The following is a 15,790-nucleotide window of genomic DNA, read 5'->3' on the forward strand; positions in this document are numbered from 1 at the left end:
ATGGTTGCAAAACGGTTGCCGCCGGCGCGTCGGCCGCCGTCCCCCTGCTCAGAGCTTCACTACCCCCGGAGGGCTGCCCCTTCATTAGCGCTGGCTCCGCAACCCGCGGCGCACGCCGCCTGACCTCCACGACCTAGCAGACGGCGGCGCGCCCGCACACCACGTCGTGTGTAAACACTGGGCCTTAAATGCGCAGACGCAACAGGAGCGTCCAGTCGGCGTCGTAAAGGCGGCAGACGGACGCAGACCGCACCGGCCGGAACGCACAACAAAAGACTCGTCAGAGCGAAATGTGTTGGTTGTAAAGCGAAGGAGGCCAACAGCACGCAGCGCAGCAAATAGAAGACACTGTCATTTTACGCTGCAGTAAACTACTGGTGGAAAAGTGTGACGCAGGTGCACAGCCTAACAAAAGAGTGCGCGGCAATAAGATGCTATTAGCGGGAAAATAAAACCGTTGCCAGTAGTGCTTTGTTCATCGACTTCCTTCTTCCTTCATTTTCTCATGATGATAACTCATAAACAACACTATGCACACTCTTCTGTCAGCAAACAGCACATACTACCTTCACAATGTAGTTAATAACTCACAGATAAGTTCGTTATGGTAACTTCACTCTGTTACAACTATACATTCTTTCTTTAAGTCATACCATGTTCTGTCGACTGTGAAGGTTTCAGTAAAGTCTCAGATTTTTCGCTGATTATGCTGTTGTTTATAGGAAAACGTAGCCGCTCGATGACTGCAATAAAATGCTTAACCCAACATTTCCACTTCATGTTGTTCAAATGTTCAAGTGTGTGTGAAATCTTATGGGACTTACTGCTAAGGTCATCAGTCCCTAAGCTTACACACTACTTAACCTAAATTATCCTAAGGACAAACACACACACCCATGACCGAGGGAGGACTCGAACCTCCGCCGGGACCAGCCGCACAGTCCATGACTGCAGCGCCTTAGACCTCTCAGCCAATCCCACGCGGTGCTTCATATTCTGATTGGCAGCTCTCATTAAATATGAAAAACACGCAAAATAATTGCTTAAACCAGCGAATTAACTCGGTAGTATCCAGTTAACGCGTTAATTGTAAATACACAGAGATTATTAAATGATTTACTTAACTAGGGACGCTAATATGAAGCAATGTGCTTATCGTCTCATTTGAGTTAGCATGAACATCTTTGGCTGGGTGTGGTGACGTCACAAGTAGACCGTTCCGCAAACGCGTGTCCGGAGTGTAAAGAAATGAGAAAATGGGTGTGTTGTGAGCCGGGGAACAGCGGGCTTTCGCAAGGACTTGTAAACGAGTGGCGTAGTTGGCAGGCGCAGCTGCGGGAGGTGTTCCAGGGTTGTGCTCTGCCTCACCCACAGCTGCTGCAGATGGTGGCTGAGCAGCATTGGCACTAGACTCAGCATTTCCGCCCAGTGCTGCTTGAATCTAAATTAACCGTGATACCGTTGTGGATTATACGAGCACGACTAAACTTACAGAAGAGGGTCTGTTTCCTTATGGAGCCGTGTCATTACATGGAATGTTAAATTTATCGGTACGTTTCTTTTGTGTCATAAAGTGCTTGGTTATATAAAGTGTACTCGATTGCAGGTCTTCCCCAGCTGGTGAATTCAATTGTTGCTATTTGGAGTTCGTTTCTGAACCTTACGTGGCAGTTAAACTAATGTTTCAGAGCTCGTAGGTGGCGCCTCCGCCTCGATACTCGTCATGGAAGGCCCTCGTCACACGACATTTCATCATTCATGTAACTAGTTGCAACAACTTTGTTCTCACTATGTGTGGTTGGTGGTAATGTAGGAATTCACTAAAACTAAGAAGTCAGTGACTTACATAAGATTTTGATTTAATGCTTAGTGTACTTACTGATCTGATAGTACGGACCACAAAAAAGAAAGCCGGGAAGAATTTTATGGTTGTATTTTAAGAACAATTTTTTGTAATCGTTGCTGCCATGAATATTGTGAGCTGATTTACATTTATTGTGTGGCCGAAATGTTTTATAATTCCTTACGATAATGGTTTGGTGAAGTATAACCTTAAACTGTCCAGCTATCGGGCTCAATAAATTCTGAACTTTACCCTTTGTGAGTTAGTACCATAATAGTTCTAGAAACTTGTTGTAAACTTCTCATCGTAATTTGAAGCGTGACTTCAAGTGGCACTGGGTTATTATGACTAGATCGAGGCGGCGCTACAAGGAATATAATACACAGAGGTCCAGTTAATCATTTGTTGATAAATGGTAATATTTATTACTTTTCAGATGATCCTTGTTATTTCCTTACGTTATCTGTTAGAATGGCAGAGCTGAAATTTAGCATTGGTGTTGGTATTCTGTGGACCTACCCAGTCTAAGTAGCTTCCAGCGCAAATTGTTCTCATATCTTACTTGTATAAATTTTGTGTTTATTTCTTAGGCAGATCAACCTGCTTATGTGGAACCGTTAATGCTATGCTTTGACTGAAAGAATTTGGCTTTTTATTTTTGGACAGATAAATCTCGTTTCAGAAGATTAATGTATTAAACAATTTTATGTTCTTAATTAATAAATGTTTAAAGGGGTCATCCTGCACGTTATTCACGCAGACCTCTCTGCACAAAACACAGTGGTACAAGAAAATTAAACAGTCATGTGAAGTACGCAGTAGAGACGACGTTTAAGAGACTTACACTGAATGAGTCAGTTCTGGGAATCTGCAGTGCCTCTATAGACGGACTCCCTCGCAAGATGCTAGTTCGATATGTTCTACATATTAGGTCACCGTTTACAGCTCTAACAAGTCAGACCGCAGACCGTGAATTATTACGGGAACGTTTTCTTACGTTCGCAACAAAGTCGAAAGTGTAACAGTTCTCAACGAATTTATATGTAAATCTTTACAAGAAAAGCGGCATTCTTCCCAGTGGGTTAAGTTTAGAGAACGAGGATTCGAATTAGTTCCCCTAGCTATATCGTGGGAATAAAAGAAGATGGAGTAAAGCTTGCACGATGGCACACTTATAACGGTTTTTGCTTAACTCCATTCTGGAATTGGAGAGGAATGATAATAATGGATCACATTGGTATGAATTAGAACTACCACTATTATCTGTTATCGAAACTTTCCCAACAGCGTTTAATCAAAATAATGTTACCAGGCTTCTAAAGATCCCTAGTTAAAATGGGTGAAAAATTCTATTAGCTGTTCGTAATAACTCCACCTACGTGATAGTCTAATATAGTGGGTTTTGTCAGTCGAACACTCATTTTATCAGTTATTACCTATGATGATGTCAAAATGACTTAACAGTGGGACACAATGTCCAGCACTTTTCACCTATCTGTAAAGACTGAATTACACCACATGGCCAGCATTTACTATCCAACTGTGTTTGACAAGTGATGATACCTAAAATTCTTTGATAATTAAAGTATACTCTACGATCGTGTCACAGACAGACACACGTGATAAAAACCAGATTGACCTGCACGATTTTCTCGTGTGATACGAAAATTCACTGCATGATACAGGCTAGCGAAAGGACTAATTTCGCAGAATATCCGTCATAATGTCTTATAGAGACATCTGTTAGGGAGTAGGACTTTCTTTATTTTGTTAAAAAATGAAGTACGTGGCGCTCAAGGTGTGCACGGACTTCCGGCCTAGCTCCTTGTAAGACACAACCTTTCGTTTGCCACTGCACTGGGAGCGAGAGGGCGCGGAGTCCACCTTCATTGTCGCCAATTTATCCCTGGTAAAGATCCCCGGTACCCAATCTGACAGCACACTGAGTGGACCTGAGACGGTCCTGGGGGAACTGTAAGTAGAATTACCTCCGCTCCTGCTCGTTACGGCGTTACACAGGCAGTATATTTTCCTGGAGCAACTCTGCTGCATTACGCACTGCAGTTCCTTTGCTTTGCCTGGGGAGAAGAGACCGTGGCCTCTGCTAATGAGGTGCACGACATTTACAAAACAATAGACGACCTGCAACAATATTACTACCCGGAAAACTGAACTGCAACGTCGAAAGGCCAGGTTATGAATTACCTTTTTTGTCTGGCACCTCCGGCTTGATTTGTTGCTCTACGGCCTGTATGGTGCACAGCGCGTGGTTCGTGAAAATTCTAATGTACTTCGTACTCTAGCTTACCGATGCACGCTTCCCTTTGTTCTGACCTCCACGACTGCGAGCACAAAGCTGCGTACAGTCGCAGACGCTGGAGGTAATAAAACACAGACATTACGTCCAGGATGTGCTCTCTCATAACCCTGGCATTCTCATAAGTAGTTTTTCTGTTGCTGCCTGCCGCATTTCGATGCGCGTGCAGATTGGGTGCCCCTCCAAAACTAATCGCTTTCGATAAGAGGAAGTTGTCAAATTGCTTCTGGAGACAACTACTGCGAAGGTAGACGTCATTAAAGTATCCTCATTTCTATGGAAATATGCAATAGAGTAAAAAGCGTCGTTACTGTCCGAGCTACGTCATTATCACACCCGTCTTAAAAACCGAGAGTGAGTGTCTCAGAATCGTTCAAATGGCTCTGAGCACTATGGGACTTAACATCTGAGGTCATCAGTCCCATAGAACTTAGAACTACTTAAACTCAACTAACCTAAGGACAACACACACATTCATGCCCGAAGCAGGATTCGAACCTGCGACCGTAGTGGTCGCGCGGTTCCAGACTGAAGCTCCGAGAACCGCTCGGGCACACCGGCCGGCAGTGAGTGTATATAGTGACCTAGAATCTGCTCAATTTTTGTAGTTCATGCAGTATTTGGTGCGATGTGGATAATGTATTTTGTAGATAATGTTTTGTTAGAAATAAATATATTTCATTGGACGTTTTATTGACGCCACAGATTCTATACTCATCTTTTCTAAACCTACACAGGTTATCTCATTGTGCGTAGCGATGCGTTAGTCTTCAAAAACTATAGTAGCTCATTTCAGGAATTTGTGTAGCAAGCCGTCCTTGTCGACATTCTTTGAGAGTGTTCGATTGTTTCCAGCATCACACCTTCAAGCACAGGTACAATTCGTGCAGGGTTACCCAATCCCACATGTTGTGCGAAACTCCCTGTATTTCAGAGGCGTTGATGCACTCTTAAAAACGTTGCATTATTGGAATGCCTTCGGTCAGGCTATACTTCTTGGTACAAGCATGCCGCTTCCCGTGCATTGCCATTAGGCCTACCAAGCATGAAATGCATGTTGCTATGTGGCAGGTTTTACCCAAACTCTCATGCAACGCATTTTATAAGGCTGTAGGCACATCCCCATGGTTAATGCAGTCGATCCTTTAACGCTGCGTCATAACTGAAGGCAATGTTTGACAGTATTAGTAACTGTTCAGCTAAATCCATCTTCTCTTGCTTTCCTTTTATTACGATGAGGGGCCTCTGATTTTTTGCGGCCTTGAAGGGTTCTTTCTAGCTGCTCAGGCGACGTAGTTTACTTGTGGGACTAGGAGGGGTAATGAACGTGTTCAGAGCTGGGAGCTGTCGTTAAGAACAGGCCGGGAACGCGTAATTCGCTTCATTCCATCTCAGTGCAGTGGGCGGCTGAGGGGCCAGCTTTCTGCCATAAAACTCCATGGCATGAAAACTAAGGAAATCGTTTTGGGAAGATACTATATTATTATCTCTGTAGAACTAAACATTCCGGAGTGTGCTTACATCTAAGGCCTTCGATAGTCAGTGGACGGAAACATGTCACGGAGCGGGAGAGATTTTCTGCTTTCATCCTCAAGCCTGCACATCATTGGCTAACCATGACAATATTCACAACAGTAGGAATTGCTTACGAAATTATTGTTGGCCAAAACTCGCAAGGTCTGTTCCAATTGGCTGGAGAGATTCCTACACTGGCAGAAACAGCCAAGTTTCAGAGTTCTCTGAGAACACTTGCTGCCAGAGGATAGATGGGACAACACTTGCTGCCAGACTATGGATGGGTAAACACTTGCTGGCAGGCAAAAGATGTTTGCATATTAGCACTGAGTACAGAGGGTGAGCAGGACTCAGAATTAGTCATCTTCCATCTTCCCCCGGCGTAAGAGAAGTAAGAATGAGCCAGCGATCCAAGCGCTGAAGCGAGGGGGACGCGAGGTTAGCTTTCATCAGGAATTAATTGCACAGTTCTAACGTTCGCAGCTAGCCAACTGCCTCCGTCGTCATGCGCTCTAGCGGTTCTCCTGTTACTGGCAGTTTCAATTTCGGGTTCCTTCTTTAATGCATAATGTCGTAGCACTTTTGTTTCGCATATTGTTGTTATTATGGTTGCTGGGGGTTTATTTACCGATTGTAATATTTCATTTGTAGTTTTACTATTTGAGTTGACATATTATCATTTTGTCATTTGGAAATAGTGAGTGGAGCTGTGGACTTAGAAAATGGAGTGCTAAGTAAAGAAAGAATATTATCATTTTGTCATTTGGAAATAGTGAGTGGAGCTGTGGACGTTAGAAAATGGAGTGCTAAGTAAAGAAATCGGCACATTTCTGACGCATTCTTCAGTTTCAGTTCAGTGGAGCTATGATGGCAGCTAAGGCAGCTAGAATCATTTGTACCCTATATGGTGACAATGCCAACTGACAGAGAACCACAGTAAAATAGTTTTTTTCGAAATAAGAAGAATTGCTTTGGTATGAGTGACTCTATACATTCAGGAAGACTTTCGAGGTTCGATGATAATCGTTTGACAGCGTTAATCCGCAATGATCCTCGTCAGTGTACTCGAGCACTGGTGAATGTGAAGAACTGTGATCATTTAAGTATCGTGCGGCATTTGTATGCAGTGGAGAAGCTTAAAAATGGGATGTATGGGTACCCTACCGCATGCTTTAAGCAAAAATCACAAAAATCAGAGGTTGACCTTATGTGCATCTCTGCTTGCTCTTCATCAAATGGCTCGTGAACAACACCGATAATTCCTACCGTGTATCATTACTGGTGACGAGAAGTGGTGTCCTCATTGTAATATCAGGAAAAGAAAGGAATGATTAAGGCCAAACAAAGCAGCAGCTCCCCGTACTAAGACCAGCGCTCATCCACAAAAGATAATGTTAAACATCTGGTGGAACATCTACGGTGTGGTGTATTACGAACTGCTCCCCGAAGTGTAACGATCACTGCCGACATTTGTTGGCAACAACTGAGACGTCTTGCAGACGCAGTCCAAGAACAACGACCCGAAAGACTACGTGAAGTGATGCTAGTCCACGACAACGCCCGCACGCATTCTGATAGACTGACAGAAAAGACTATACAAAAGTTGGGTTTAGAAGTCACTCCGCACCCATCTTGTTCACCTGATCTTGTGCGCTCAGATATTCACCTTCTCCGCCCTCTATAGAACAACCTTCAAAGAACTACATTGCCGGATGAAACTGCGCTCCAAACATGGCTCGTCGAGTTCTTCGCAGCAAAACCACTTGATAACTACGTTGGCTGAAGTGAAGATCGTTGTAAACAGTGGAGGTCCAAATGGTTCAAATGGCTCTGAGCACTATGGGACTTAACTTCTGAGGTCATCTGTCCCCTAGAACTTAGAACTACTGATGACCATAGATGTTAAGTCCCATAGTGCTCAGAGCCATTTGAACTTAGAACTACTTAAACCTAACTAACCTAAGGACATCACACACATCCATGCCCGAGGCAGGATTCGAACCTGCGACCGTAGCGGATAGAGGAGAGAGCCATGTGGTTAGATGTTGAACACCACAGGCGACGCCATTTTACAGTTTTTTATATTTTGACGACTATGTGGAGATGCACCTGGGAAGACACGGCTGCAACAAGGGAAGTAACCACGATATTTTAATTTCATTATCAATTTTATTGTGCCTGGTGCATGTTCCATTTTAGCAAGTTTTAACAGGTTCTTTTACTTTTTATTATTCTGATGATGGAAGCTTGACTTCCGAAACGCGTCAATCTTAGTGTTTTACACTATAAGCAAGTGGTTGAGCCGATATATTTTTTAACATTAATAACCACTAGAAGTTTGTAGACAGTGGTTGTGGTATAGAAAGAGCTAAGGAGACAACGGGAACAGAAAAGGCGGGACACAGTGGCAGTAAAACTTAGGTGATAGTGACAGAACAGTGCGGTCGCACGGTTCCAGACTGTAGCGCCTAGAACAGAGCAGGAGAATAAATTATTAATGAATAGAGTCTCCATGAGTATCTCTCGTGTTTATTAAACTTAAGGGAAAACGTTACGAGCTTTAGCACCAACCCAATAAATTGCACGTAGCGCAAGTTACTTTCATTGTTACGTTTTATTGTATTCACCCACCTGTGTCAAGGTTAGATTTCTCATTACAATCTCTTGTCGATATAGTTTATATTCACTTACTTATCTCAGTGGGTAATTCGCATATTTCATGCTTTATGGTGATAAACCAAATTGTTACAGCGACCGCTTGTTTCCGTTGTAGATTGAAGAGCCCCGTCGTTAACGTATGCACTTGTGGTGAGGCACCCGTATTTTGCTGATTGATTTTGCTACACCTAGTAATTTTCCTTCAACAAGACATTTCAATTACGCAACATCGTTTTTTTCTTAAACTTGCATGATCTTATGGGATGTCTAACTTTCTGTGTAGATCACCAGGAAACGGACTTACAGCATGTAAGGGGCGTGCTAAACAGATAAACCAGCACTTCGCAATATTAGCATAGCCATCGTTACTGTAATTTTCCATGCTACCACCAATAATTCGTTCACCACTGCTGAAGCTTCGCAAACATCTGAGGTGAGTAACGCACTCAATGTGTACTCTTTGTCGTATCCATTCCGTTTACAACTCCACGCCTCGAAAATGTAAACAAAGACCACACCATGGTCCGGCATGCGACGTTTACACGCAGTAACGTCAGCACTCGCAATTATCGACAAACGATTCGATTGCAGACCCTATGTTTACTTTCTCGTAGTTTCAGCTGTGAGCGTTTACGCTATTAATTATGATACACTCCGTATAATCAACGATCACTTTAAACGCGCTGTCTGCCTTAATATCCTGTCTGAAATTTATCGCTTCTTTCTCCTCTCTCATTGATTTGTTAACGCGAAAAATTGTGGCAAGTTGCACCGTGGCTGGTAATACCCTTCAAATATCTGAAGAATGGCAGGGCATTCAAATTCGAAATAGGACCATACGTAGTGAAGTACTAAAGTTTGCCATCATTATTTGTTTTGAGGACAGCCTTGGTTATCCGAAAGTGGTAACCAGGTATTTTCGAAGACGTGACGGGGGAAATCACGTCCGAATAAAGGCCGAAGCCGGCTACATAGTGTTACTACCCTAAGTATCTTCACTTGCATATGAGCTAGGAGGTGACGGCATCGTCCGTTTCACTAGAAAGGATGTCACGGATACGAACAATCATAACTGGCAGAATCAGAAGCTTTGATAGTCAAGGCGAAACCATTGTTTACAACCACAGACTTTCAGAAACCTGCGATCATCATAAACTTCGACTTATGCGCCTCGAAAATGATCAGCTACCCAAGTTCATTTTTTAATACATCCGATGGGACGCGTCTTCAATTAGGCCATTCTACATGCTTTTAAACGAAACTGTGAGTCATATTTATGTCTTATTTACTCCAGCTTTGAGGGTCATTTTACTTAGGATCCTTGGAAGGCTCATTTTTTATCACCTCTTTCTAAATATGGATACTGACTTTCAGTTTTATGAGATGCTATACATTCTTAGTGTAAATGTATGTAACAAAACACGTATTTTTCTATTTAGCTATAGCGTTTGACTCAGTTTCACACCGGCGCTTATTAACGAAATTACGATCACCTCAAATATCAAATGACATTTGTGGCTAGGTGGAGGATCTCTTAGTAGGAATGTCGCAACATGCTATCTTTGATGGAGAGTCGTCGAGAGAATAAGAAGTAACGTTAAGCGTACTTAAGCGAAATGCGTTGATACCTTTGTTGTTCATGTTGTATATTAATTATGTGGCAGAGAATATTAATAGCAATCTCGAACTTTTTGGAGATGATGCAGTTATCTGCACTGAAGGGCTGTCTTAGGGAAACTTCGCAAACATCCAGTCAGATCTTGATAAAATTCCAAAGTGGTCAGAAATTGGTAATCAGAGAATGACAACTTTCTTTAAATGTTCAGAAATATAAAATTCTACGCTTCACAATGCCCAAAAATAACGTATCGTGTGACTATGATCCAATGAACCACAACAGATAGTCAATGCAGAAAGGTACCTGAGTGTAGCAGATACCATGCCGAGTACCGTATGCCATGCGACTGTCAGATGTTTATCGAGTATATTTGTGGATGCAGTTTACTTGCTGTATAATGAATCTTTTCAACAAGCCGTTCGCTTGCATGATATGTGAGAGAGACGATATCTTGCTTTTTATGAAAGATATTTTAACGTACAAACGTTCGATTAATTAACGCTGTTCAAATGGTTCAAATGGCCTAGAGCACTATGGGACTTAACTTCTGACGTCATCAGTCCCCTAGAACTTAGAACTACTTAAAACTAACTAACCTAAGGACATCACACACATCCATGCCCGAGGCAGGATTTGAACCTGCGACAGCAGCGCCTAGAACCGCTCGGCCACACCGGCTGGCAATTAACGATGTCTTATGAAATTTTTACACTAGACAAAATAACAGTTTATTCCTATATAATTTGCCATGGAAGGTTAGTAGATTAATAGGTAACTATGGCTATTACCATCAGTGACTGTTGTGGCTCCGCAAACTTTTCTGGCACAGTAATTAATGATATTCAAATCGGGTCTCCAGCCAGAACATAACATGATCTTGGCACAATATTTCGGCAGTCCACTTGTACGCCATCTTCAAGTGAGTAAGCCGACGAATTAGTGTGTCGGCTTACTCACCTGAAGATGGCGGCTAGGAGGACAGCCGAAATTTTGTCGGGATGACGTTATATTCCGGCAGAAGACCCAATATGAATATCACTTAGTGACTGTTAATATCCCTTAAATCTATAGGCCGGTCTGTACGTGATGACGTCGGGACAGTAAAACTGTAACCGCTGTATACAGATTATAATCAACAGATAAAGCTGTTGTCACAGCGTGCCCCACCAAGCGCTGCTTTCTTCCTGAGCACAGAGATGCGTTTTACCTGCTGCTCAGTTTCGCAGGAAGACCGCACTTGACGTGGCACGTGTGCCGACTGTGGCAGTCCTTGATAGCTCACACCTTCATCAAGGCTCAGCAGTCGCAGCTTAAGTGCTTTTCTTGCTCTGCATATCGACTCCTGATCGGCTGGAGAGATTCGAATTCTGATCACGCTTCGCAGCGGAAAATGAAAGTTGCTGCCGTTTGCTATTTATACCTGAAGTACGGCGCGCTCGCTCTGAGAAATAAAAAGGCGCACGCTCTGCTGAGGACATGTACGAAGATAACACGACACAAAAATAGTAAGGCGCGAAAAAAGTCTCATGAATTGTCTCTAATGTTGTTATAATTGGGCTTTCATGTTTTAAAACAAGTTATGAGGTAGCTTTAATCGTAGTAGAACCAGTTGTGCTTCGTTTGTGTATCGACGTGACGCAACGTGTTTACGAAGAATTCGTGTACGGCTGAAATACGCCCCTCTTGTGAAAGTGAATTAATCGTAACCAGTACCACATTAGTTACCGTCTCTTGCTGTTACTGGTTATTCCTGTGATATGGTCAATGTTCAATTATCTAGATGCATTTAATTAGCCGATTATTACACTTTCTTTCTTCATTTCAGTGGCCATATTGTCCGTAGTTGCTTTACGGTTCCGAAGGGTATTTTAGTTCCGTCGTTGCAACTACAAGAAAACGCGTGTTTCTTTTTTCACCCGACGAGTTTCGCGATATTAAGTTAAAGCATCATTAGCGGTCTATAATTAAGTTATTTACATTTTCAGTTGTTTTTAAGATGGAAAAACAGTTCTTTAACACTAACTTGGTTTTTACTTTCGGTGATTTTTGCTTGAGAAGTAAAGGCGAGAAATCTTGAAAACAAATCTAAATGTAAGTAATTTAATTATAGATTACTGATGATGCTTCATCTCAATAAAGCGAAGCGAGTCTGCTGTGAAAAAAAAGCAGGCAACGACAGAACGAAAATACCCTCAGAAATTATATTTTCGATTTATCGACATGAAATCCATCAAGACACAAGTGTACTCCCAGACACTTAGACGGCATTCTGATGTCTGCCCTAGGAGAAACGAGTAACCTGAAGAACAAATATGTGCCAAATGGATACAACATAACGCGGAGGTGAAAGACTAATTACGTTTACATTTAACAGTATTAATGGTAGATGAAAACAGATACTGTAGAAACTATGCCGAAATTCTCGGAGAACTATCGTACGTCATTCGCAATAATATTGTAATGGGATGTGCGAATACAGATTTTCCTTGACTTCCCCACAAAAATACGAGGTTAGGTAAAACTACAGACCACCTTTCATTGTTCGGTGTGACTCAGGAACATTTCAAGCGAGTATGTACCAACTTCTCTACAACTTTCTCTGTCTCTTTTCTAAATGTTTGGTTACTATCGGATAAAAAAATCATTTGTTAATTCAATAAACAGAGTACCCAGCACACATAAATAACGCATTCCCAAATACTACCTAGGCTATCTGAGGGCTTGTAAGTGCATTGGATGGTTATATGGCTCTGAGTACTATGGGACTTAACTTCTGAGGTCATCAGTCCCCTAGAACTTAGAACTACTTAAACCTAACCAACCTAAGGACATCACACACATCCATGCCCGAGGCAGGACTCGAACCTGCGACCGTAGCGGTCGCACGGTTCCAGACTGTAGCGCCTAGAACCGCTCGGCCACCCCGGCCGGCGGTTGGTTAAAAATCTGGAATATAAATAAGAATGTTGACGCGTTATTTTGCTCCAGTATTTGAATTAAAATGACTTACATCGTGAGAAACTGATTAGTAAATAAGATTCGTTTCTTTTTCATTGGGCAAGGGGGCAACGGTCATTGTTAATGGTGATGCACTTTCTTCCTACTGCATCAGATATGCATCTAAAAAGCAACCATTGGCTCTTGAAATCTTTACCATTTACGAGCCGTAGTAATTTAACATCACCATCTAGTCTGTGGAGTGATTATTTGACAGAAGCGCGAGAAGATTCACAGTTTGCAGACAATGGTGATAGCATGCGTATTTTGTCCTTGCTCAAAATTATCGCTAGTCACTGTTAAATGACCGCCAAATAACCTCAGTGACGCGCTGTTCTTATAGCAGAATGAATTCAATGGCAAAACACGAATTGCTCTCTGCACATTGAGTCTCTTTACCAGGATCTTATGAGTTCACGGTTGCAGCTAGCTTTCCTGCAATAAATATTACAAAATCATGTATCATTTAATTAAAAAAAGTGCACGTTCGCCCAAGAAAATCGGTTTTCATTATTTTTATATTTCAGAAGAGATGACCTTCTTCAAGTAATTAATCAATGTTTACAGAACATTGCCCTGATAAAAAATTTCCTCTCATTTACTGTGAATACTGACCCATAAAATGGTTTATTTTGATGCTGACCTCTTTTGAAACCAAATTAACGCAGGGATCACTTACTATGCACAACGGTTAATCTGTAGACCTTCCCCTGCCCCCCCCCCCCCCATCGGAATAACCACATGATCCACAAAATGCGTAAATTATCAAATTACAGATAACGTGTGTGCAATGAACAGTCTTTCCTCGCAACTGCTGCTCAAATACACAGACTTAAAATGTTCAAAAATGGCTCTGAGCACTATGGGACTTAACTTCTGAGGTCAGCAGTCCCCTAGGACTTAGAACTACTTAAACCTAACTAACCTAAAGACATCACACACATCCATGCCCGAGGCAGCATTCGAATCTGAGACCGCAGCGGTCCTGCAGTTCCAGACTGTAGGGCCTAGAACCGCTCGGCCACACCGACCGGCACTTAAAATGTTGAACGCCAGACTAAACACTGGGTTCCACTTGTTATATCGTTAGCGGCTTCGAAGATGTCGATGTAGTCTTTCCTCCTGCAACCTGAAATATTCGTAGGAAAACGCTACAAAGAATCTAGTACCGAATAAATGATGTCGACTGCACAAACACTGAATGAATACGTTCCATGAAGACCAGTGATTTTGCATGACTGCAAGCTCAGATTGGCTTGCCATGAAGGGTAACAAAACAGTATGTAGAATGTCATCAACTTACCGCTATGCATTAAGGGCGCCGCGGATGACAACCAAAGGACTCCTGCTATGAAATGAAATGGCACCCCTGACCAACAGTCCTGGTTATCGGTTCGTACGGAGCGCGTCATCCAGTTTGGTATCCCACCGCTGTCTGCCGAGCAATTCGCCTATTACCCCAACCGGCTTCTTTGAGCCATCTAAACGTCCTCTCTCAGATGCTGATATCTCCGTATATTCGTCGCGCGCCTGTCTGCGAAGCATAGTTACTTTCCAGCTGACTAGACGGAATGAAATTGGCAAAGGGTTTATACTCTGATGTTGATATGTCTCCTGATTACTATCTTTGACAGCTGAACGGTGAAATTGCGCTCAAACGTCACACATTCATCCATCGGCCGCCAAAGGAAAGTCTACAATTTTATATTTTTTGTCAATATCTGTATGGATACATAGCTCCTTCGTGACGCGTCTTTTTTTCTTTTGGGCTTAGAATGTATTTAGCCTTATTGTTACATTACTGTGTTTTTTCTCTTTGGAACAGATCTGATGATGGTAGTAAGCTGAAACCGGCAGAGTGGTATAACAAATGGTTGAAATGGCTCTGAGCACTATGGGACTCAACTGCTGTGGTCATAAGTCCCCTAGAACTTAGAACTACTTAAACCTAACTAACCTAACTAACCTAACATCCATGCCCGAGGCAGGATTCGAACCTGCGACCGTAGTGGTCGTGCGGTTCCAGACTGTAGCGCCTTTAACCGCTCGGCCACTCCAGCCGGCAGTGGTATAAAATATGAGCTCAAAACGGACACTTGTAAATAAACCTCGAAACATGATCGCGGTCTTTTTTACAGACTACATGTTTTCAGTGAACAGATTTTAATACAATCGTGTCTGAAGTGCAGTAACAAAAAAAAATGGCTCTGAGCACTATGGGACTCAACATCTTAGGTCATAAGTCCCCTAGAACTTAGAACTACTTCAACCTAACTAACCTAAGGACATCACGCACTCCCAAGCCCGAGGCAGGATTCGAACCTGCGACCGTAGCAGTCCCGCGGTGCCGGACTGCAGCGCCAGAACCGCTAGACCACCGCGGCCGGCAAGTGCAGTAACACTTGACTGAATTTAAGTATGGTGTTTTCTTTAGCCTGTAAGTTATTCATTAATAAGCGATAAAATTTGCTTAGAATTACTTCCTCCCATAAACACCTTGCAAAATGACCACGAAGGGAAAATAAGGGAAATTAGAGTTCATACAGAGGTATACCTGCAACCGCTCTTTCCACCCGCCACTCGTGAATGGAAAGGGAAAGGGGAAAAATACAGAGATGCCAGAACAACCCTACGTCTTGCAGAATAATATGGCTCTGATGAGTACCCGTGTAGGTGTAGGCGACGGTTGCCTTTGTGTTGCACTCGAGACAAGAATAGAGACAGAAATTTTATCACGTCAGTCGTTCGGAGCCGTGGATTTTAATATCAGTACAACTCCTTTCAACTTAAAGCAACTATTTTTACAGTAATATAGAGTTTGTAACCTCGCTCTTACTAATCC

The sequence above is a fragment of the Schistocerca piceifrons genome, chromosome 5 (genome assembly GCF_021461385.2).
Source record: "Schistocerca piceifrons isolate TAMUIC-IGC-003096 chromosome 5, iqSchPice1.1, whole genome shotgun sequence".
Classification (NCBI taxonomy): domain Eukaryota; kingdom Metazoa; phylum Arthropoda; class Insecta; order Orthoptera; family Acrididae; genus Schistocerca; species Schistocerca piceifrons.